The sequence below is a fragment of the Oncorhynchus mykiss genome, chromosome 1, assembly GCF_057628025.1.
Source record: "Oncorhynchus mykiss isolate SJ-2025 chromosome 1, ASM5762802v1, whole genome shotgun sequence".
NCBI classification, from domain to species: Eukaryota; Metazoa; Chordata; class Actinopteri; order Salmoniformes; family Salmonidae; genus Oncorhynchus; species Oncorhynchus mykiss.
The window spans coordinates 68,230,330-68,254,937 of record NC_143022.1 but is presented as its reverse complement, the minus strand read 5'-3'; the positions used below and the strand labels follow the sequence as shown (position 1 = coordinate 68,254,937).

The 24,608-nt window shown below is 37.6% G+C and overlaps 1 protein-coding gene across 2 annotated transcripts in view; it reads right to left on the bottom strand.

The window, feature by feature from the left end:
• socs5b (suppressor of cytokine signaling 5b) overlaps positions 1 to 24,608 on the bottom strand; it is an 87,287-nt gene that overhangs the window by 44,701 nt on the left and 17,978 nt on the right. The window contains exon 1 of one of the 2 annotated variants that reach the window (XM_021608186.3): positions 3,629 to 4,271. The exons of the other annotated variant lie outside the window; for it this stretch is intronic. The gene's annotated coding sequence lies outside the window, so the exon portion shown is untranslated. Of the gene's footprint in view, positions 1 to 3,628; positions 4,272 to 24,608 lie in introns of those variants that run through there. 2 annotated transcript variants of the gene reach the window in all.

Genomic DNA, 24,608 nt, shown 5'->3' with positions numbered 1-24,608 from the left:
GATTTAAGTAGATAAACTAAAGTTTAATAACTAGATAAACTAAAGGGAAATTAACTGGGCACCGCATTTGTCATCTGCCTTCTTGGTGCTAGCATCGGCTGTAGAGGAGCTTCAAACATTAAAGAGTTGGATTTAGCTTTGAATCCTCTTTGCTACATTCCGGTTGAAACATGTATGGTTGAATGTCACCATGAAGCTAATAGAAGCTCCATCGTCAAATTCGAGTTGATGAGAGGAATTACTTGAAGCAATTACATCTGGTCAGTTCTTTCAGTTTTGCCTAAAGGATTGTTGTTAGTTTCCGCCTCCTTTGTAAAAATATATATATATTTTTTAAAGTCTGCTTTGGGGGAGAGATGGGGCCAGAGTACAAAGCACCGACCAACACAAGTTGTAGTCTTTCATAGACAGGAAAAATGTGTGACCTGCTTGTATAATTACTAATGAATCTGCAAATAGGAACATCGCTGAATGACGTCCGATGGCAAACAAGGACAGACATATTTACATACATGTTTTTGTGTATATGAAAATGGGCAGAATATTGCACAATCCAGGTGTGGACTCTATTAAGAGACTCACCCAGAAAGACTCACAGCCGTAATCGCCGCCAAAGATTATTCTACAAAGTATTGACACAGGAGTGTGAATTTAAACAATGTTTTCACTTTGTCATTATGGGCTATTGTGTGTAGATGGGTAAGAAAAATAATAATTTAATCAATTTTGAATTCAGGCTGTAACAAAACAATGTGGAATAAGTCAAGGGGTACGAATACTTTCTAAAGGCACTGTATATGTACAGTACATAGCTAACCCTGCACATCGATTCGTACTGGTACTCCCTGTATATAGCCATGATATTTTCTACTCCCTATATAAAAAGTCATGTTTTTTTTACTCTTAATTCCCTGGGTCACTATTTTTATTATTTTTTTTGTTTTATCTTTAACTCTGCATTGTTAGAAAAGGACTCGTAAGTAAGCATTTCACTGTTAGTACACACCTGTTGTCTATGAAGCGTGTAACAAATATGTGTGTGCTGCCAGTTGTGGGCTGGATTGAAACAAACCTAACCTTCATTTAAGTTGTGATGCAGTCACGACCACAAGTATCACAAAACTCTTATGGACGAGATTGACTATGACCAAAATTATCCTATCCACTTAGTGGTCAATTTTGACAGTAGAATAAATATTTCTGACTCATATCGACGCAACCAAGGTGGGAAGTTAACACAGTGGCTGGTGGATGCCCAAATTTTACCAGCCACTAAAATGTTTTACCAGCCCCCTCACAAAAAAAACTATGAGGATAAAATGACAGAAAACACATGCACGCATTGTAATGTTAAAACAATAATATATGCCATTTAGCAGATACTTTTATCCAGAGCGAGTTACAGTCACGCATGCATATATTTTTGCGTATGGGTGGCTCCGGGAATTGGACCATACAGACATTTATTGAATGGTTTTGAAATTGATTGAAAGTGATTTCAAAGAACAACACAGAACATGGACAGACAGTGAATATCAGAGTGTGTTCTATACCTGTTCCAGCAGGCAAGGTCTACATCTTTCTCTCTTGTTTGAACCTATGCTGTACCCCACCCCACTTTCACCACTGTAGCATTGAGATTCTCTCTTCCACAGCTGACACACACACATTTGGGGCAGGAAAACTACTCCCAAATGCTCTGTGATGACCACCTGCCAATGTCTCTGGTAAGAATAGCCATTCTGACAGCCAATGCCAACACCTACCAGCATTTGGCTGGTAATTTCCCACCCTGGGTGCCACATAGGCTGTTTTCTAATTTGATTTTTAGTGGCAGCTGATCTTTAAAGATGTGACAATAAAATATGTTTTATTTAATTATCTTTAATTATCAGGACCACCTTGTCCTGAACACAGGCATCCCACAAGGTTGTGTCATGTCACCTCTCCTGTTCTCCATATACACTAATGAAATGGCATGCAATAACAGCGACCTCATCAAATATGCGGACGACATGGCTCTGGTTGCTTGCTTGGAGGGCAATTCTAGCTCAAGCTACTCCCAGTTAATTGACTGCCTTGTGAAGGGGATTGACAATAGCTTCCTTGACCTCAATGTCACCAAGTCTAAAGAACTGTGGCTTGGAGGGTAAGCTGGGGAACAACGCAAGTCCCTCTTTTGAGCACGTCACCATGAATGGCTGGGACGTGGAACAAGTCACATTTGAAATACTCGGGGACAATTTAAGACCACAAACCTATCTTCCAGGAAAACAATTACCTCATTAACAAAAAGGCAAGTCGGTGTCTCTTCCTACTTAGGAAGCTAATAAGTTAATGCAAGCAAACACACACTGATCATGGTGTACACCTGATAGTGTTCTCATTTCAACATCTCTTCCTGGTATTGGACTTTCTCAGTCAGGAACAGGAGTAAACTAGCACAATTTGTAGGAAAGAGCCACAACTCCAATAAGTGTACACAGAACATCACAAGGAAAGCCCTCCAGGTCTTCGACAACACCCACCCACTGCACGCATCCTTCCAAATGTAGTGGCAATCCTAAATAAGACTGATGGACTGACATGTACACGTTTAGTGTTTGTGTGTAATGTGTATGTTTAATGTCTGCTTTTACCCTTTTAATGTAAGCCAGATCTTCTAAGACACATTTCCATTCTGTGCAAACTTAACTGACAATCAAGTTCCCTTATCTTAAATAATATGCCTACATAGCCTTGGGATAGGCTAGCCCTACAATAAATCAGACGTTTCAGGTTACTGCATGACAATGACAACGGTGGAAGACAAACTGGGACACAGATATGGACACAACTACAGTAGGGAACCTTCTTGGATTCATTATTGTGATATAAACATGACGTGAAACACTTCATAATAGCATTAATTATGATATGGTGCTTGCACAGAACGACATCAGCTATAACGCTATTATAATTTGGACCATTCACTGCATTGGTGAGGTAGGCTATAGCGTAACAACCTAACGCGAGCCTAATTCATAATGGTTGAATATTTTTTAGGTTGTGAGATTAGTATGACATGCTAATATTTAGGCAATCATAAACTAATAGTTTAGCATTGCATGCGAGATAGATGAGATAGGGCCATTTTGGGCCATTTAAACCGATGTAGGCCTATCATCGGTCAGACAGCACTGGTTAACTGTTTAACTATCTACAGTAGCTAGTTAGCTACTACTACCACTGGACGTTGACAATAGTTGGCATTACATCATGACCTGGCTGTAAGTAAGGATCTGTCTAAAGCGATATGTTTTTGACATGATGTAGGAGTTGTGATAATATACCTCGGTAGATCAATGGTAACATTATGCAACAAAAAAAACTTCACCGACAGATCACCACCTTCCTCCAAAAAAATGGCTGCATTTCGCAAATAACGGTGTCTAGCTAACGTCAACTAGCTGGATGCTAACGTGAGTTTCAACATCGAGTTGGTCTGCTAGCTAATTAGCTAGCTAGGATGAACAAATATGTTACCAAATTACAGACAGACGTATACAGTACAGTTATTTAGCGACATAAAGTAGCTAAATGACATGTATTCCGTAATTAATCATGGTTATTAATATTCTCAACTTACCCTTTTGTCTTTTATAAACACTACTCAACAGTTCTCTTTGTCTGCAAAAAAATGGCTATCAAGACAAGTCAGGCACATATCCCCCTTGAGTTCCACGGTGTCGAACGAAACACAAAAACGTACGCGGGCGCTTTTCAATGTCATTCTGAATGGACTTTCTAATACATAAGACAATGTATATGTTAATTAAAAACTCTTAAAATGATACATAAAAGTCAGAAACCCTGTTCGGTCTCTTGGACGACACTTCTCTTCGGCCGTGGTGGTCGTTCCTGTTCCTGACAGCCAATACGGTCGCTAAGCAAAGCCGAGAAAAGAAGGGGCGTTCAGTGTTGATTGCAGGCGGGTAGAGAATGGCAACATGGAACTCCAATGGGGGAAGCAGGACGAGAGCGAGTTGCTGATGGTGGATACTGCAGGGAAAGTCCATGCCTGTGGCCCAGCATGACAGGCACTGCATCTCGCCAATGACAACGGAGTAGAAAATCAAGTAGTGGCCTGTTGGCATTTACTTGGAAACGTGGAGAGGCTGCTGTGAGCGCCGGGTGTCTCTGTTGATTCGTGTCAATTTGCTCGAGACAAACAGCAGGTTATATTAGAGGGGCCTGGGTCGAAGATGTTCCTCGTGATAATTTCAGCAGCTAATGAGAGACTGGGCTGCTCTCTGCCTTAAAAGTTATTAGGTTGGGATAGTTCCACCTGCCAAATCCTGAATGATTTAATTTACTTTGTACCAATGCATTCAACAATGGGCTATGCTATTTACCTTTGATTTGATTGATGTAGGCCTCTAGAAATTCTATATTCTTACATCCTATATTACTGGTGACTTTGGTTGACTGATTCAGGGCTCCAGTCTGCGACAATAGCCTAGTCACATTTTTTTACCCTTTTCACTTGGCTGTGCAATGCTGCGATCTGTACATTATACCTACTCACCTCAATCAAATCCTATTTTGTCAGCAGATAAAACCATGATTTGTTCAAACAGTAAAGTGCATTATCCTCATGATTCCTGTAATGAAAGTGTCTGCCCAGCCACTGCCTGTTTCACACTATTTTACAATAAAAAAACTTTTGGTCATGTAGTGTATGTGGACACCTGCTCATCGAACATCTCATTCCAAAATCATGGGCATTAATATTGAGTTGGTCCCCCTTTGCTGCTATAACAGCCTCTACTCTTCTGGAAAGGCTTTCCACTAGATGTTGGAACATTGTTGCAGGGACTTGATTCCATTCAGCCACAAGAGCATTAGGGAGGTCAGGCACTTATTTTGGCCGATTAGGCCTGGCTTACAGTCGGTGTTCCAATTCGTTCTAAAGGTGTTCGATGGGGTTTAGGTCAGAGCTCTGTGCACGCCATCAAGTTCTTCCACACTGATCTCAACAAACCATTTCTATATGGACCTTGCTTTGTACACAGGGGGCATTGCCATGCTGAAACAGGAAAGGGCCTTCACCAAACAGTTGCCATAACGTTGGAAGCACAGAATCGTCTAGAATGTCATTGTAGCATTAGGATTTCCCTTCACTGGAACTAAGGGGCCTAACCCGAACCATGAAAAACAGCCCCAGACATTATTCCTCCTCCACCAAACTTTATAGTTGGCACTATACATTGGGGCATGTAGCGTTCTCCTGGCATCTGCCAAACCCAGATTCGTCCGTTGTACTGCCAGATGGTGAAGCGTGATTCATCACTCCAGACAACGCGTTTTCACTGCTCCAGAGTACAATGGCGGCGAGCTTTACACCACTTCAAACGACACTTGGCATTGCACATGGTGATCTTAGGCTTGTGTGTGGCTGCTCTGCCATGGAAACCCATTTCATGAAGCTCCTGATGATAGCCGAATCCACTAATTTGAAGGGGTGTCCACATACTTTTGTATATACTGTATAGTGTATCTGATATGGCTTTGAAGCTGCACATCGGCGAGTGTGCTAGGCCTCATTGGGTAGTAGTAGCCTATTAAACTTCGTAGGAAATCAATTAAATGTATTAAACTCATTAGAAATTGTATTCATTTGCCCAAATTCATAATAAGACATGAACAGAATCCATTTATATGCAGCTGTGCCACACACACACACAATTAAAACACTATAATAACAAATGGAACATTGTCCTTGCTTGGCGTAGAAACGGGTGAACAGTTTTGGAACACAACCATGTCTGTCTCTGTTATGAGTGGGTTCCTTTTGGCAATAAAACACAGGACTACAGCCATATATAGTAGATTCTAATGTATAAATCGACCGGGATTGCCCAGAAAATCACGGTATGCTAAAGTTATTGAGTGAGTATCAAGCAAGCTAGCTTGGCTACAACTGATAAAAGTAAAATTGGCTAGCTGCAGTAGCTAGCTAGCCACGTTTTACAGCCAGACCTTGACCCTTACAAAAATTAATTTGTTATCACAGATTTCCCACATGTTTATGGCAAATTAGCTGCAAACTAAATAGTGTGCCACAAAATGTTGCCAGAACTTTGCAAATGTTTGCCACTAGTGGTGAATCTGTGGCAACAATATTTATTGCCACTAGTGGCAAACATTTTAACAGAAGCCGTTTCTGGTGAATACATGAGTTCCAAGACCAGCAACCGTTGACGACCAATCAGGGGGATTAGAAAAAATGTGTTGGAAAATGGAAACCAAGCTATCTAGCTTGCTACCTACCAAAGTTGTCAGGGATCTAATTTATTAATTACATTTCCTAATAAACTAAAAAAGTGTGTTTGCTAATTGATGCCTAGTTAGCAATGTCATGTTTTATGGGATAGAGTGAAACACATTTAGTTGATACCAGTTTCAAATTGGTCAATGCCACTAACTGGCTAGCGCTATCATATATTTGCACAATTCATGTGATAGCTAGCTATCTAACGAATTATTTGACTGAACACTTTCTATTTTTTACGTGAATGCTTTGATGTCTTTTAATGGTGCGGCAGCGTAGCCTAGTGGTTAGAGTGTTGGACTAGTAACTGAAAGGTTGCAAGATCAAATCCCCAAGCTTATTTTGAGTGATAAATGAGTGTATCATCTTCAAGCTTGATAAGGTATTATTCTCATAAATGTAGCCCATACATTCATTGTTTGTTAAAATGACACTAAACAAAAAATAAGTGCATGGTGTTCTTAATGTTTTGTACACTGTATATTATGACATCACGTCTCATCTCACTAACAAATGCTAAAGTGACAAGCAAATTCCACTATTGTGGATAATCTGTATTGTGGCTAGCTTCACATATTTACATTCAATGTAAAGTGTTCGTTTCATGAGCTGAAATAAAAGATTCCAGAAATGTTCTATACGCACAAACAGCTTATTTGTCTACAATGTTGTGCACACATGTTTACATTTCTCCTTTGCCAAGCTAATCCATCCACCTGACAGGTGTGGCATGTCAAGAAGCTGATTAAACAGAATTACCATTACACAGGTGCACCTTGTGCTGGGGACAATAAAAGGCCACTCTAAAATGTGCAGAACACACATGCCACAGATGTTTCAAGTTTTGAGGGAGCGTGCATTTTGGCATGTTGATTGGAGGGATGTCTACCAGAGCTGTTGCCAGAGAATTGAATGTTCATTTCTCTACCATAAGCTGTCATTTCAGAGATAGCTTCTGTCCTCTTCTGGGTACATTGACTTCAATACAGAACATTGGATGCTCATGGTTCTCACCCACTTCATAGACTTACACAGTAATTATGACAACTTCCAGAGGATGTCCTCCAGCCTATCAGAGCTCTTGCAGCATGAACTGACATTTTGCCCACCCAATCAAAGGATCAGATAATGAATGTAGTACTGAAAGCATAAACTACAGCTAGCTAGCACTGCATTGTATAAAATGTGGTGAGTTGTTGACTTAGAGAGAGACAGTAGTTGAACAGTTTAGAACAAATGAATTTCTTCCAAAATGAAGGAGAAGCAATAGAGAAATAGAGAGTGACATTGTTTCAGTGTCACTGCAATGCAGCTTTCTAGTTTAGCCTACTGAAACACCCTACTCAGAGGGATGTTATGTTAGCTAGCTGGCTATGACTTTCCAGCACAACATGGAAGTCTTCCAAGGGACCCACTGGTGTAACTGCTGACTGACTGTACACTAACATTACTGCATGATTGTAGCGGGTTTACTAACGCGTTAGTTATATTAGCTATGCTGACTGACGTTACTTTAGATAATATCGTGACAACGATGTACGCTGACTATAGCGGCAACTGCACACAGCCATTGAAGAGGAGTGGGACAACATTACACAGGCCACAATCAACACTCTGGTCATCTCTTCGCGAAGGAGATGTGTCACGCTGCATGAGGCAAATGGTGGTCACATGGCTTTGAGATGTAAGTTAACAATAATTGATTTTGAAAAATAAATTGCCATATTAGGCATAACTCAATATTATTGTAATGAAACAAGCAGGGAGTAGGACTCGAACCCTCGACCTTCTAGCCCGAAGTCCAGCGCGCTATCGACTGTGCCGCAAAAGCATGCTCGTGCGGCAGAGTCGATATCCGCGCTTATAAACTCAGGTTCGTTACATTATCTTGTTTTTCTTCCATTCACGCTGTATACACCTGAGTTAGGAAGAAGAGACAACTAGTATACAACTGTCTCTTAATGATGAAGTCCCAAGTCTGTCTCTTAATGATGAAGTCCCAAGTCTGGATTGAATGTCATAATTAGTTGATTAGTTTGAATCAATTGTGTTGAGGCTAGGCTGTGGCTCGCAAGGAACGGTTGGCCACACATTTAAAAGTATATTTAGTAGGCCTAAATCCCAGTTTATGCTAGCTACATCATTTGTTTATATTGCATTAATTCAAGGCAGAAACATTGTTTCCTTGCTGAAAAATATATAAAATGCCAGTTTCAGTGAGAAGCATAGCAACATCAAGGAAACTGACCCAATTTTTCCAAAGCCAAACCCACCCATTAGCCACTGAGTTTACTGTTTTGAAATGCCAAAATATAAAATGTTTTCAGTATCCTAATTTTGTTTTTGTTTTCTAATTGTTTCAGTGCATGCGTTCTACAAGCTTTGGACGAAGAACTTCCACAGGGCCGCCATCTACAAAGTTCACTCAAAAAGGCAATAGTTCTTAACTTAGTTTGCTTTTGTTTTAATTATTTACATATTGTTAATTATCTTTAAAAGTTCCATTGGTTGAAAGCTATTGCTCAGTTATCACTTGGCTCATGTAAATTATGTTTTTGGCAAAACAAGCAGGACCGCGTCATGTGTCAGAAGCAATGCATGTTAGCAATCTTATGTTAGCTGGATAACTTATTATTAAGCAATTACAGTGGATACTTAATGAATAGGATTGTCAATAAACTAATTCTCAACATCCATCTTTGAAGCAGTTTGTTGAGACCTTATTTTGCAACCAATCACAGGCATCTAAGCTAGCAGCTAGCTAAATATAGTCAAAAAGGAGCATGATGTCATGATTGAGTAAATCACCTATGTGAAGCTAGCCACAATAGAGATTAGCCACAATAGTGGAATTTTCTTTTCACCTTAACAATTGTTAGTGAGATGAGACGTGGTGCCATAATATACAGTGTACAAAACATGAACACCTTGCTAATATTAAGTTGTGCACCCCTTTGGGGATGACCAAATGCAATAAAGTTTTGTATAAACTAATTTTCATTTAGTTAATTACTAAAAAATTACTTTCATAGCATGTTTCACATTGGTCTTCACACAAAATTTTTACACTAACTTAAACACAAAGACAACACTTAGCTTGTGATTAAAAAGGTCTAAAGTCAATGCAAGTCTTGTGTCTTTCGTGAATACATTTTTATTCATGTTGTGTGTCAACTAAAATATATCCTAGACCAAATTGAAGAATGGGACAAGTAGACAAATTTAATATAAGTCAGTGATTGCATCAGTAGCAGTTTGTATGAATTTGAATGGTTACATACAAGACATGTTGACAGAATTGCTGCAAGAGAAAGAGACTTGCTCTACTCCCAGGTAAGGCCCTTGCTTCCAGTACCACTGAAAGCCACAGTATTCAGTCAGGCAACGTGAAGATGAGATGACAATGTATTATGTACCTTTCATCACCAAAGCCATGATACAATTTACTGCACATGTTACTGAACAATTCAACTTTTTTTTTGTTAGTGTCATCGATATATGGAAATTTAGAAACAATATTCAGTTCATAAGCATTGACTAATACCTCTAGGGCAGGGGTAGGCATCCCTGGTCTTTGAGGGGCCCAGGCACTACGTGTTTTTGATTTAACCGACCTGGAAGACCAGGTGTGTTGAATTTAGGCTTTGGTAAGGGCTGCGTTCCGTACATAAAAATGTGATAGAACGTTAAATTGAACAGAAGTGGTGCTGTACTAAACAACCAGTTGAAACGGGTAAGGGTTAGGTTGTGGGTTTAAAATGCACCGCTGCCCTTTAAATACGCCACTTGTTGCTTCAAGCCACACCCCGGCACACCCACTGAACGGAACAAACACATCTATCTGTCTGTTCAAAAAACATTTTGGGAAAACATGTCGTTCTGTACAAACCCGTTCAGCAACGTAGCAAACGTTCAAGTGAACTGAAAACACCCCCTGGTTTAGAGCCTAGTTGGATCAAAATCCTGCGGGACTCCAGGAACAGGGTTGTCCACCACAGGACCTTAGAACAGGGTTAAAGCGACTGCTGTGCGATGTATTGGGCAAGAGCTTTCTTCCAGGGCCCATATTTACAAAGTGTCTCAGAGTAAGGATAGTGATCTAGGATAACCTCCCCCTTGTCAATGGAATTGTACTCTGTGTGAAAGCCACAGTATTGTTACTTTTATTTCTTATTTGTACTGCACTGTTGGTTAGGGGCTCGTAAGTAAGCATTTCACTAAGGTCTACTACACCTGTTTTTTGCACAGTGTCTAATTCAATTTGATTTGATTTTGAAGGCATAATTTATCCTTAAATCAGTACTCCTGAGATTCTTTGTGAATATGGGCCCTGGTCTGTCAGCATTTTGGCCTGTCAGCATTCTGGCTTGTCAGTAATGCCACTCTACCTGAAATGCAATAAAAACATGAAGAATTAGCTAACATGTCAGTAATTTAGCTAACTAGCTAATGGAACATGTAAATGTGCACAAGCATAATGAGCCAAATTATATCAAAACAGACTATTTGCAGTAAAATTAGGAGGGACATTTTTCTTGCCAACTTTCAGTCACCAATACATCAAACAGGCAGGTGAACTAAGTAGTGTGACAAAAACTGTTGAAAGGTCAGTAACTAGCTAATCTTTTTAAAATATAGCTAGTTCTTTTCTACAGTCCACTTAGCCAGCTAAAGTTAACTTTTTTTCTTTTTTTTTCCACAGCCAACTAAAGTGAACTCTGATGGTGGGAGTTAGCTAGCTTTTTTACCCCAGCATTTTCAAGATAGCTGGCAAGTTAATGGCATTTTCTTTATCAGTCAGATGAATAGCTTGCAAATATATGAATTCACCTATATGTGTCCTTTGTAGCAGCACGCTAACCCAAGTTTTCGATGCATGCCTCCACACGGAAAACCAGGTAATCTGGAGAGCCGTTGTTTCCGGCAGCGGTCAACACTGCCAGAGTAACCTATGTCAAGCTAGCCACAATAACGTTTAGCCACAATAGTGGAATTTGCGGTTCGATTTCAAAATAAAAGTTCTTAATTTAAACTGATGCAAACGGATACAAATAGTGTAATCGTGGTCTATTTAGATTAGATAATGCTTAACCTGTTTGGAATGTTTTTATATAAATTCAACAAAAGACAATCATTCTTAAATTTGACAAAAAATGACATCAATTGAAATCGCACTGTGGATGTATTTGGTATTTGTTATATTATTAGGATTCCCATTAGCTGTTGCAAAAGCAGCAGCTACTCTTCCTGGGGTCCACACAAAACATGAAACATGACAAAATACAGAACATCAATAGACAAGAACAGCTCAAGGACAGAACTACATTTTAAAAAATGTAGCCTATATATCAATGCATACACACAAACTGTCATGGTCAAATAGGGGAGAGTTGTTGTGCCATGAGGTGTTGCTTTATCTGTTTTTTGAAACCAGGTTTGCTGTTTATTTGAGCAATATGAGATAGAAGGAAGTTCCATGCAATAAGGGATCTATATAATACTGTACACTTTCTTGAATTTGTTCTGGATTTAGGGCTGTGGAAAGACCCCTGGTGGCATGTCTGGTGGGGTAAGTATGTGTGTCAGAGCTGTGTGTAAATTGACTATGCAAACAATTTGGGATTTCCAACACAATGTTTCTTAGAAAAAGAAGAAGTGATGCAGTCAGTCTCTCCTCAACTTGTAGCCAAGAGAGACTGGCATGTATAGTATTTATCAGCCCTCTGATTACAATGAGGAGAAAAACATGCACCTCTGTTCTGGGCCAGCCTCAGCTTAACTAGGTGTTTCCTTGCAGCACTGGAACACATGACTGGACACTAATCAAGATTAGGCAAAACTAGAGCCTGCAGAACTTGCTTTTTGGAGTGTGGTGTCAAAAAAGCAGAGCATATTACGGACAGACCTCTCCCCATCTTTACAAGCATTGAATCTATATGTTTTGATCATGACAGTTTGCAATGTAAGGTAACGGGAAGTAAATTAGTCTTATCAACTTGTTCAAAAGCCACACCATTCATTACCAGATTCAGCTGAGGTCTAGAACTTAAGGAATGATTTGTACCAAATACAATTGTCTTAGTTTTAGAGATATTCAAGACCAGTTTATTACTGGCCGCTCATTCCAAAACAGACTGCAACTCTTTAAGGGTTTCAGTGACTTCACTAGCTGTGGTTAATGATGCGTATATGATTGAATTGTCAGCATACATGGACACACATGCTTTGTTTAATGCCAGTGGCAGATCATTGGTAACAAAATAGACAAGAGTAGAGGGCCTAGAGAGCAGCCCTGCGGTACACCACACTTTACATGTTTGACATTAGAGAAGCTTCCATTAAAGAAAACCCTTTGAGTTCTATTAGATAGATAGCTCTGAATCCACGATATGGTAGAGGTTGACAAACCATAACACATAAGTTTTTTCAACAACAGGTTATGGTCAATAATGTCAAAGGCTGCACTGAAATCTAACAGTACCACTCCCACAATCTTCTTATAATCAATTTCTTTCAACCAATCATCAGTCATTTGTGTCCGTGCAGTACATGTTGAGTGCCCTTCTCTATAAGCATGCGGGAAAGTCTTTTGTTCATTTGTTTACAGAGAAATAGCATTGTATTTGGTCAAACACAATTGTTTTCCAACAGTTTGCTAAGAGCTGGCAGCAAGCTTATAGCTCTGCTGTTAGAACCAGTAAAAGCCGCTTTACCATTACTTTTGCTTCCCATCAGACTTGAGGACAAAGACTTTGCTCTTGGCTCAGATTCTAAACATGACAGATAGGAGTGGCTATGGAGTTAGCTACCATCCTCAGTAGCTTTCCATCTAAGTTGTCAATGTCATTATTGATCAATAACAATAATTTCCCACCTCTCCCAAAATATCTTTATAAAATTCAAACTTGCAATGTTTTTCTTTCATTAATAGTTTTTTTTTATGCATGAATTTATGCAATTGCTCACTGTTTGTTGGCATTTCCTGCCTAAGTTTGCCCACTTTGCCAATGAAGTAATCATTCAAATAATTGGCAACATCAAATGGTTTTGTGATGAATAAGCCATCTGTTTTGATGAAAGATGGAGTTGAATTTGTCTTTCTGCACATAATTTAATTTAAAGTAGTACAAAGTTTTTTTCCCATCATTGATCTTGGCTTCATAATACAGTTTCTTCTTCTTTTTGTTGAGTTTAGCCACATCATTTCTCAATTTGCAGTAAGTCAGCCAGGAAGATGTGTAATTAGACTTATTAGCCACTCTGTTTGCCCCATCTCTTTCAACCATACAGTTTTCAATTCCTCATCAATTCATGGAGCCTTAACAGTTCCAACAGTCAGTTTCTTAACAGGTGCATGTTTATATCAATAATTTGATGAAGCAATTTCATAAATTCATCAAGTGCAGCATCTGGATGCTCCTCATTAATCACATCAGACCAACACGTTTTTTTTACATCAGCCACGTAAGTCACAGCATAATATTTTGTATGATCTCCAACACACTATTTTAGCCCCAGCTGTTTGAACTTTGGCTTTCCTGGATATAGCCACTATATTGTGATCACTGCATCCAATGGGTACATTTCTGCAGCATTTGAAGGTCCCCAAATCCAAGATGGTAGCCAATCAGTCTGCCCGTTTGTATGTGTGATCCTTGAGATCAGAGTTTTTAATGACCCTGATCCTGTTTACAGAAGCAAATAATTTATGTTAAGGTGGATGCTGTATATAACAACTATTATTTTTTAGATCTCAGTCTCTATTTTACTTGTACAAAGATTTCCGATTGAGAAGGCCTTTATTTTTTTCTACACCTTGCTGGAGTTGGAGCTCTCCGAGTTAGGAGCGTTTGTCTGCGCGCAAGGCCTGCTACGCGAGCGCAGATGCGCACTGAAGGCTAGGAGCCGAGAAGCGGTTATCGGATTGGAAAACCTGATGGGCCGTGGGAAAATCTACGTTCTACACAACGTTTACTGGTCATTGCACACCTGTGCTGAAATACCTCTAAAAACCGCCGTTATGTATCTGTTACTGTGCCTGCACTTTACTCAATGCCATCTTGCATTAAATAGGCTGAATGATCAATGGGTGAGTGAATTTTATTTGCCTTATGCCATACAATTTGCAAACACTCCGAGACCATCATGTCAATACCACCAGGAACTTGGTCTCTCTCTGCAATTACATTTGTACCACTCTCAAACGCAAATGGACCTACTACACTTGATAGCATACTTCCAAAATCTCAAACTATTGAAGGACTTTTTTTCTGTGTCGAAAGACTCAGTTCGTTTTATTGACAATGGTGCTGGCTCCACCAAGTCCTCACGCATTGGGCAAATTAGATATGTTGTTATGCTTTTATTGTTGATCTCTGGTAATGTACCGACTCCCTATTATTTTAGAAACATAGCAGGTTTTGGCCTCATGCATGTTAATGTCCGAAGTCTATTCACAAAAATAGATATGATTAGAATATGGGTCAAAAAGACAAATTATAAACCATTACGTGTCAAATAACTGGATTTCTATTGATGGGTACACGGTTTTTAGAACGGATCGGATGAGTAAAGGAGGAGGGGTTGCAATTAATGTGAAATCTGAGTTTAACACATCTGAAATTCTCTCGATTACCAAAGCCAAACATTTTGAATTGCTTGCGGTTAAAGTGAACGCAATATAAGGACTTCCACATCACTGTAGTCGGCTGCAACATACAGACCGCCCTCGGTTTCGGGAGACGCACTTAACTGCACAAGCTAAATTACTCTAAATTCATTATTTTAGGAGATTTGAACTGGGACATGCTTACATCCTGTATCGGACTCTTTTAAAGAAATGTGTGACTCTGAATTTCGCTCAATTCATTAATGCCCTAACAAGACCGAATCCCAGAGCACCTAACAAATCAACGCCATTGGACATTATTCTAACGAATACCCCTCACAAATACACATGGACTGGGATGTTCTGTAGTGATGTCAGTGATCACTGTGCAATTGCTTGTGCTAGAAATACAAAAATGACCAAACCCAATTATATTTGTAAAATACATTTTAGACAGTTACATGATCCGTACCATAACATTGACAGAGTAAGTCTGATTCTCAATGTTGTCACTGCCTGGGACTATTTTTATATGAAATGTGTCGATTTGTGTTGAACATGCACTTTGAATAAATTTAGAATCGGTGGAAGGGACAATCCCTGGTTGTCAGAATACTAGGCAGAATATATTGGAAAGATAAATACATCTTGGCCTGAAGCTAGAGCGCTAAGAAACAAATGCACAGGATTTATCAGGAAGTCCAAATCAGATGACTATCTAAATGCAGTCGCAGAGAACCTAAACAACCCTACCAAGTTCTGGAAGCTAATCAAATCAGTGTCAGGTTCTAATCTATCCTCTAGCCTTCCTGACCATTTAATGATGGATTCTAATGAGTCAGTTAAGAACAAATTCTTATTTACAATGACAGCCTAGGAACAGTGGGTTAACTGCCTTGTTCAGGGGCAGAAAGACAGATTTTTACCTTGTCAGCTCAGGGATTCGATCTAGCAACGTTTATGTTACTGGCCCAATGCTCTAACCACTAAGCTACCTGCTGCCCCAACAAACACATTTTTTTTTAAACAAGCATCTGCTGGTTCAGTTTTTGATAATGGTGGGGCTCAGGTCTCTAATATAAGCTCTGTTACAGTCAACTATGATATAGGCTCTCATGTGAACCATTTTAGCTTCCAGCCTGTATCTTATACTGAGGTCTATAAAGCACTACAGGCTACAGACACTAACAAGTCTGCAGGTCCAGACAACCTGGACCACCTACCTCTTAAAGAAAGCAGCTGGTATTACTGAACCTGTGGCTCACATTTTCAACTTGAGTCTCTTGACCAATTCCATACCCAGCATTTGGAAATCAGTCGTCCCACTGCTAAAGGGTGGAGACCCCTCAGATGCTAATAACTATCGTCCTATCTCTAAACTCCCTATCCTGGCCAAAGTCTATGAATCCCTAGTGAACTCACAGTTAAAACATCTTATTTAAAAATAACATACTGAGTGAGGTTCTGTCTGGCTTTAGATCGGGGCACAGCTATGGCAGTGGCAAACAACATCATTAATGCTCTTGATAAAAAGCAACATTATGCTGCTCTGTTTGTGAATTTATCAAAGGCCTTTGATTCAGTTGATCATGAATTGTTGCTAGCTAGACTCATTGGTGTCAGCGAAGGGGCAGTAAATTGGTTTAGGAACTATCTTTCTGACAGAACACAGTGTGTGTGTGTATATACTGACAATCACAAGCCTAGCTTTCTTGATATTAATAGAGGTATGCCCCAGGGTTCCATTTTTAGCTCCTGTGTTTTCAATTTTTATGAATGATTTGGGAAATGGGATGCAACCAGCAAAGTTACATCTATATGCAGATGATAGTCATGTTCATGTGCTCCTTCTCTGGTTCAGGCTGTTGAAGAGCTCGAGACTGATTTTCAGTCACTGCAGGCCTCCCTTTATGGTCTTGAATGTACAAAAAAACTAAATTCATGACCTTTACCAGACATAGAACTCTGCCGGAGAACGTTAGCATTGTCACATCTGGTGGCTTATCCATTGAAAAAGTGTCATCCTACAAATACCTAGGTATTTGGTTGGATGACAAGTTGTCCTTTAAAGTTAATGTGGATAATCTTGTGACAAAGCTTAAATTGAAATGTTGTTTTTATTTTTGTAATAAGGCTTGCTTCCCGCTTATAGCTAGAAAGAAGCTTGTTCAGGCCACTTTTCTCTCTGTAATTGATTATGGCGACTTGTATATGCATGCAACCTCCTCCGTCTTACAGAGACTGGACTCATGCATCCTTGTGCTTTATTACAAATGCCAAGTCACTCCCCCACCATTGCACATTGTACCAAATGGTAGGTTGGATCTCACTTTATATGCACAGAAATATACATTTTTATGAGTTCATCTACAAAGCCCTTTTGGGTAAACTCCCTCTATAGTCAGTCTGGTCTCCTTCACCACCAGCAGTTACCATACCCGGACTGCTAGGTGGTTGCTACTTAAAGTCCCCAAGACATTCACAGTATTAGGCAAGACTGTCTTCTCTTCTTGTGCACCAGAGGCATGGAATAGTCTACAATCCATGCTTCATCTAGATATGTTAGTGCCACTGAATGAATTAAAAATATTGATGGGAGACCGTTACAGAGGAGTGTGAATGCTTTTTTTAGTCTGGATCTTATTGTCGTATGTTTTAATTATGTAATGTATTGATTGTTGCTGCCTTCTTGGCCAGGTCTCCCTTGAAAAAGAGACTCTGGGTCTCAATGGTCTTTTCCTGGTTAAAAAAAGGTGAAATAAATAAAAATAGAACAAAGTTCTACAGTATTAGAAAAAATGTGATCGATACATGTGGATGACCTTGTTCATGTAGTGTTTGTAAACACCCTGCTAGGTTGATTAATAACCTGAACCAGATTACAGACACTGGTTACAATAAGAAGAATATTCAGGTCCCCAAGAAAGTAGACTCTGTTTACATCACATACACTATCAAGCATTTCACACACATTATTTAGATACTGACTGTTAGCACTTGGTGGCCTATAGAATCACCCCAAAAGAAAAGGCTTTAGATGTGCCATGTGAACCTGCAACCACAACACTTGACAGAATATATTATTTAAGCATTACAGGGATATGGCTCTGAATACAGTTGAAGTTGGAGGTTTACATACACACCGTAGCCAAATACTTTTAAACTCAGTTTTTCAACAATTCCTGACGTTTAATCCTAGTAAAATTTCCCTGTATTCGGTCAGTTAGAATCACCACTTTTTTAAGAATGTCAAATGTCACATTATTTCGACATAACCTGAAAGGCCGCTAAGCAAGTAAGGGAATACCCCCCTGATTTGGACAAAAACAAATGGCGGGATATTGGCATTGGACAAACCATATACACGATGGTCAATACCACCCAATTTGGCGTTGATTCATGCAAAGTATATTGCAAATGCCATATGGCAATTGCCAATTGTAACACTTCAAAATTCCAATAGGGGGCGTGTGCGTTCCACCGGGGCATTTCATATTGCAAATGGCACCCAAGTCAACATCCAAAAGCCAAATTTTGAAAAATGAAATTTTAAAAAAAAAACTTAAAACCCCTTAAAAAAGTGCTTTCTGGACCTTTTTTCGAAATTCTTTCGAGTTTTTTGTCAATTACACATGTGTAAGAACTGTATGAGTATACTTTTGTCATCATATATATATATTTTTTAAGTACATGCGCATAAGGCATATGTTTTGTCCATTTGCAATATGATTTCATAGGAAGTCAAAAGTCAAAAATGTCAAAATTTGGTAAAAAACTTCACACATCCTTAAAAAAGTGCTTTCTGGACCTTTTTTCAAAATTCTTTCGATTTTTGTGTCAATTACACATGTATAAGAACTTTATCAACATACTTTAGTCATACTTTATTATCATATATATATATTTTTTTTTACTTGTGCATAAGGCATATGTTTTCTCCATTTGGAATATGATTTCATAGGAAGTCAAAAGTCAAAAGTCAAAAATGTCAAAATTTGGTAAAAAACTTCATACATCCTTAAAAAAGTGCTTTCTTGACCTTTTTTCAAAATTCTTTCGATTTTTGTGTCAATAACACATGTATAAGAACTTTATCAACATACTTTAGTCATGCTTTATTATCATATTTTTTTTACTTGTGCATAAGGCATATGTTTTCTCCATTTGCAATATGATGTCATAGGAAGTCAAAAGTCAAAGTCAAAAGTAACGATTTTCCTCCGTGCAACTGATGATCTAAAATGTGCAACAAAATGGTTTTGATTTTTTTTGTTTATGTTTCCTTACTTTTTCAAAGTCACTGTGCATTTGCAATATGTTTTAATGGGCAGATACCATCACGAATTTGTCATGCTCAAAATTCAAACTTTACTTTGCTCAAACTATACCTTGGTCAACTTGTATTACATATTTCTTTTTGTTTTACTTGTGCATAAGGCATATGTTTTCTCCATTTGCAATATGATGTCATAGGAAGTCAAAAGTCAAAGTCAAAAGTAAATATTTTCCTCCGTGCACCTGGTGATCTGAAATGTGCACCTGGTGACCTGAAATGTGCACCTGGTGATCTAAAATATGCAACTGGTAACCCCCAAAAAAAAATTTGGGATGTTTTTTTGTTTATGTTTCCTTAGTTTTTCAAAGTCACTGTGCATTTGCAATATGTTTTAATGGGCAGGTACCATCACGAATTTGTCATGCTCAAAATTCAAACTTTACTTTGCTCAAACTATACCTTGGTCAACTTGTATTACATATTTATTTTTGTTTTACTTGTGCATAAGGCATATGTTTTCTCCATTTGCAATATGATGTCATAGGAAGTCAAAAGTCAAAGTCAAAAGTAAATATTTTCCTCCGTGCACCTGGTGATCTGAAATGTGCACCTGGTGACCTGAAATGTGCACCTGGTGATCTAAAATATGCAACTGGTAACCCCCCAAAAAAATTTTGGGATGTTTTTTTGTTTATGTTTCCTTACTTTTTCGAAGTCACTGTGCATTTGCAATATGTTTTAATGGGCAGGCACCATCACGAATTTGTCATGCTCAAAATTCAAACTTTACTTTGCTTAAACTATACCTTGGTCAACTTGTATTACATATTTCTTTTTGTTTTACTTGTGCATAAGGCATATGTTTTCTCCATTTGCAATATGATGTCATAGGAAGTCAAAAGTCAAAGTCAAAAGTAAATATTTTCCTCCGTGCACCTGGTGATCTGAAATGTGCACCTGGTGACCTGAAATGTGCACCTGGTGATCTAAAATATGCAACTGGTAACCCCAAAAAAAAATTTTGGGATGTTTTTTTGTTTATGTTTCCTTACTTTTTCAAAGTCACTGTGCATTTGCAATATGTTTTAATGGGCAGGTACCATCACGAATTTGTCATGCTCAAAATTCAAGCTTGTGATCTAAAATATGCAGCTGGTTACCAAACATTTTTTGGGATGTTTTTTTGTTTATGTTTCCTTACTTTTTCAAAGTCACTGTGCATTTGGAATATGTTTTAATGGGCAGGTACCATCACGAATTTGTTTATCGAATTTGTTTATGTTTCCTTACTTTTTCAAAGTCACTGTGCATTTGCAATATGTTTCAATGGGCAGGTACCATCACGAATTTGTCATGCTCAAAATTTTTTAGATGTATTTTTTTTTGTTTCCTTACTTTTTCAAAGTCACTGTGCATTTGGAATATGTTTTAATGGGCAGGTACCATCACGAATTTGTTTATCGAATTTGTTTATGTTTCCTTACTTTTTCAAAGTCACTGTGCATTTGCAATATGTTTCAATGGGCAGGTACCATCACGAATTTGTCATGCTCAAAAAATTTTAGATGTATTTTTTTTTGTTTCTTACTTTTTCAAAGTCACTGTGCATTTGGAATATGTTTTAATGGGCAGGTACCATCACGAATTTGTTTATCGAATTTGTTTATGTTTCCTTACTTTTTCAAAGTCACTGTGCATTTGCAATATGTTTCAATGGGCAGGTACCATCACGAATTTGTCATGCTCAAAATTTTTTAGATGTATTTTTTTTTGTTTCCTTACTTTTTCAAAGTCACTGTGCATTTGGAATATGTTTTAATGGGCAGGTACCATCACGAATTTGTTTATCGAATTTGTTTATGTTTCCTTACTTTTTCAAAGTCACTGTGCATTTGCAATATGTTTCAATGGGCAGGTACCATCACGAATTTGTCATGCTCAAAATTTTTTAGATGTATTTTTTTTTGTTTCTTACTTTTTCAAAGTCACTGTGCATTTGGAATATGTTTTAATGGGCAGGTACCATCACGAATTTGTTTATTGAATTTGTTTATGTTTCCTTACTTTTTCAAAGTCACTGTGCATTTGCAATATGTTTCAATGGGCAGGTACCATCACGAATTTGTCATGCTCAAAATTTTTTAGATGTATTTTTTTTTGTTTCTTACTTTTTCAAAGTCACTGTGCATTTGGAATATGTTTTAATGGGCAGGTACCATCACGAATTTGTTTATTGAATTTGTTTATGTTTCCTTACTTTTTCAAAGTCACTGTGCATTTGCAATATGTTTCAATGGGCAGGTACCATCACGAATTTGTCATGCTCAAAATTTTTTAGATGTATTTTTTTTTGTTTCTTACTTTTTCAAAGTCACTGTGCATTTGGAATATGTTTTAATGGGCAGGTACCATCACGAATTTTGTTTATCGAATTTGTTTATGTTTCCTTACTTTTTCAAAGTCACTGTGCATTTGCAATATGTTTCAATGGGCAGGTACCATCACGAATTTGTCATGCTCAAAAAATTTTAGATGTATTTTTTTTTGTTTCTTACTTTTTCAAAGTCACTGTGCATTTGGAATATGTTTTAATGGGCAGGTACCATCACGAATTTGTTTATCGAATTTGTTTATGTTTCCTTACTTTTTCAAAGTCACTGTGCATTTGCAATATGTTTCAATGGGCAGGTACCATCACGAATTTGTCATGCTCAAAAAATTTTAGATGTATTTTTTTTTGTTTCTTACTTTTTCAAAGTCACTGTGCATTTGGAATATGTTTTAATGGGCAGGTACCATCACGAATTTGTTTATCGAATTTGTTTATGTTTCCTTACTTTTTCAAAGTCACTGTGCATTTGCAATATGTTTCAATGGGCAGGTACCATCACGAATTTGTCATGCTCAAAAAATTTTAGATGTATTTTTTTTGTTTCTTACTTTTTCAAAGTCACTGTGCATTTGGAATATGTTTTAATGGGCAGGTACCATCACGAATTTGTTTATCGAATTTGTTTATGTTTCCTTACTTTTTCAAAGTCACTGTGCATTTGCAATATGTTTCAATGGGCAGGTACCATCACGAATTTGTCATGCTCAAAAAATTTTAGATGTATTTTTTTTTGTTTCTTACTTTTTCAAAGTCACTGTGCATTTGGAATATGTTTTAATGGGCAGGTACCATCACGAATTTGTTTATCGAATTTGTTTATGTTTCCTTACTTTTTCAAAGTCACTGTGCATTTGCAATATGTTTCAATGGGCAGGTACCATCACGAATTTGTCATGCTCAAAAAATTTTAGATGTATTTTTTTTTGTTTCTTACTTTTTCAAAGTCACTGTGCATTTGGAATATGTTTTAATGGGCAGGTACCATCACGAATTTGTTTATCGAATTTGTTTATGTTTCCTTACTTTTTCAAAGTCACTGTGCATTTGCAATATGTTTCAATGGGCAGGTACCATCACGAATTTGTCATGCTCAAAATTTTTTAGATGTATTTTTTTTTGTTTCTTACTTTTTCAAAGTCATTGTGCATTTGGAATATGTTTTAATGGGCAGGTACCATCACGAATTTGTTTATCGAATTTGTTTATGTTTCCTTACTTTTTCAAAGTCACTGTGCATTTGCAATATGTTTCAATGGGCAGGTACCATCACGAATTTGTCATGCTCAAAAAATTTTAGATGTATTTTTTTTGTTTCTTACTTTTTCAAAGTCACTGTGCATTTGGAATATGTTTTAATGGGCAGGTACCATCACGAATTTGTTTATCGAATTTGTTTATGTTTCCTTACTTTTTCAAAGTCACTGTGCATTTGCAATATGTTTCAATGGGCAGGTACCATCACGAATTTGTCATGCTCAAAAAATTTTAGATGTATTTTTTTTTGTTTCTTACTTTTTCAAAGTCACTGTGCATTTGGAATATGTTTTAATGGGCAGGTACCATCACGAATTTGTTTATCGAATTTGTTTATGTTTCCTTACTTTTTCAAAGTCACTGTGCATTTGCAATATGTTTCAATGGGCAGGTACCATCACGAATTTGTCATGCTCAAAAAATTTTAGATGTATTTTTTTTTGTTTCTTACTTTTTCAAAGTCACTGTGCATTTGGAATATGTTTTAATGGGCAGGTACCATCACGAATTTGTTTATCGAATTTGTTTATGTTTCCTTACTTTTTCAAAGTCACTGTGCATTTGCAATATGTTTCAATGGGCAGGTACCATCACGAATTTGTCATGCTCAAAATTTTTTAGATGTATTTTTTTTTGTTTCCTTACTTTTTCAAAGTCACTGTGCATTTGGAATATGTTTTAATGGGCAGGTACCATCACGAATTTGTTTATCGAATTTGTTTATGTTTCCTTACTTTTTCAAAGTCACTGTGCATTTGCAATATGTTTCAATGGGCAGGTACCATCACGAATTTGTCATGCTCAAAAAATTTTAGATGTATTTTTTTTTGTTTCTTACTTTTTCAAAGTCACTGTGCATTTGGAATATGTTTTAATGGGCAGGTACCATCACGAATTTGTTTATCGAATTTGTTTATGTTTCCTTACTTTTTCAAAGTCACTGTGCATTTGCAATATGTTTCAATGGGCAGGTACCATCACGAATTTGTCATGCTCAAAATTTTTTAGATGTATTTTTTTTTGTTTCCTTACTTTTTCAAAGTCACTGTGCATTTGGAATATGTTTTAATGGGCAGGTACCATCACGAATTTGTTTATCGAATTTGTTTATGTTTCCTTACTTTTTCAAAGTCACTGTGCATTTGCAATATGTTTCAATGGGCAGGTACCATCACGAATTTGTCATGCTCAAAATTTTTTAGATGTATTTTTTTTTGTTTCTTACTTTTTCAAAGTCACTGTGCATTTGGAATATGTTTTAATGGGCAGGTACCATCACGAATTTGTTTATTGAATTTGTTTATGTTTCCTTACTTTTTCAAAGTCACTGTGCATTTGCAATATGTTTCAATGGGCAGGTACCATCACGAATTTGTCATGCTCAAAATTTTTTAGATATATTTTTTTTTGTTTCTTACTTTTTCAAAGTCACTGTGCATTTGGAATATGTTTTAATGGGCAGGTACCATCACGAATTTGTTTATTGAATTTGTTTATGTTTCCTTACTTTTTCAAAGTCACTGTGCATTTGCAATATGTTTCAATGGGCAGGTACCATCACGAATTTGTCATGCTCAAAATTTTTTAGATGTATTTTTTTTTGTTTCTTACTTTTTCAAAGTCACTGTGCATTTGGAATATGTTTTAATGGGCAGGTACCATCACGAATTTTGTTTATCGAATTTGTTTATGTTTCCTTACTTTTTCAAAGTCACTGTGCATTTGCAATATGTTTCAATGGGCAGGTACCATCACGAATTTGTCA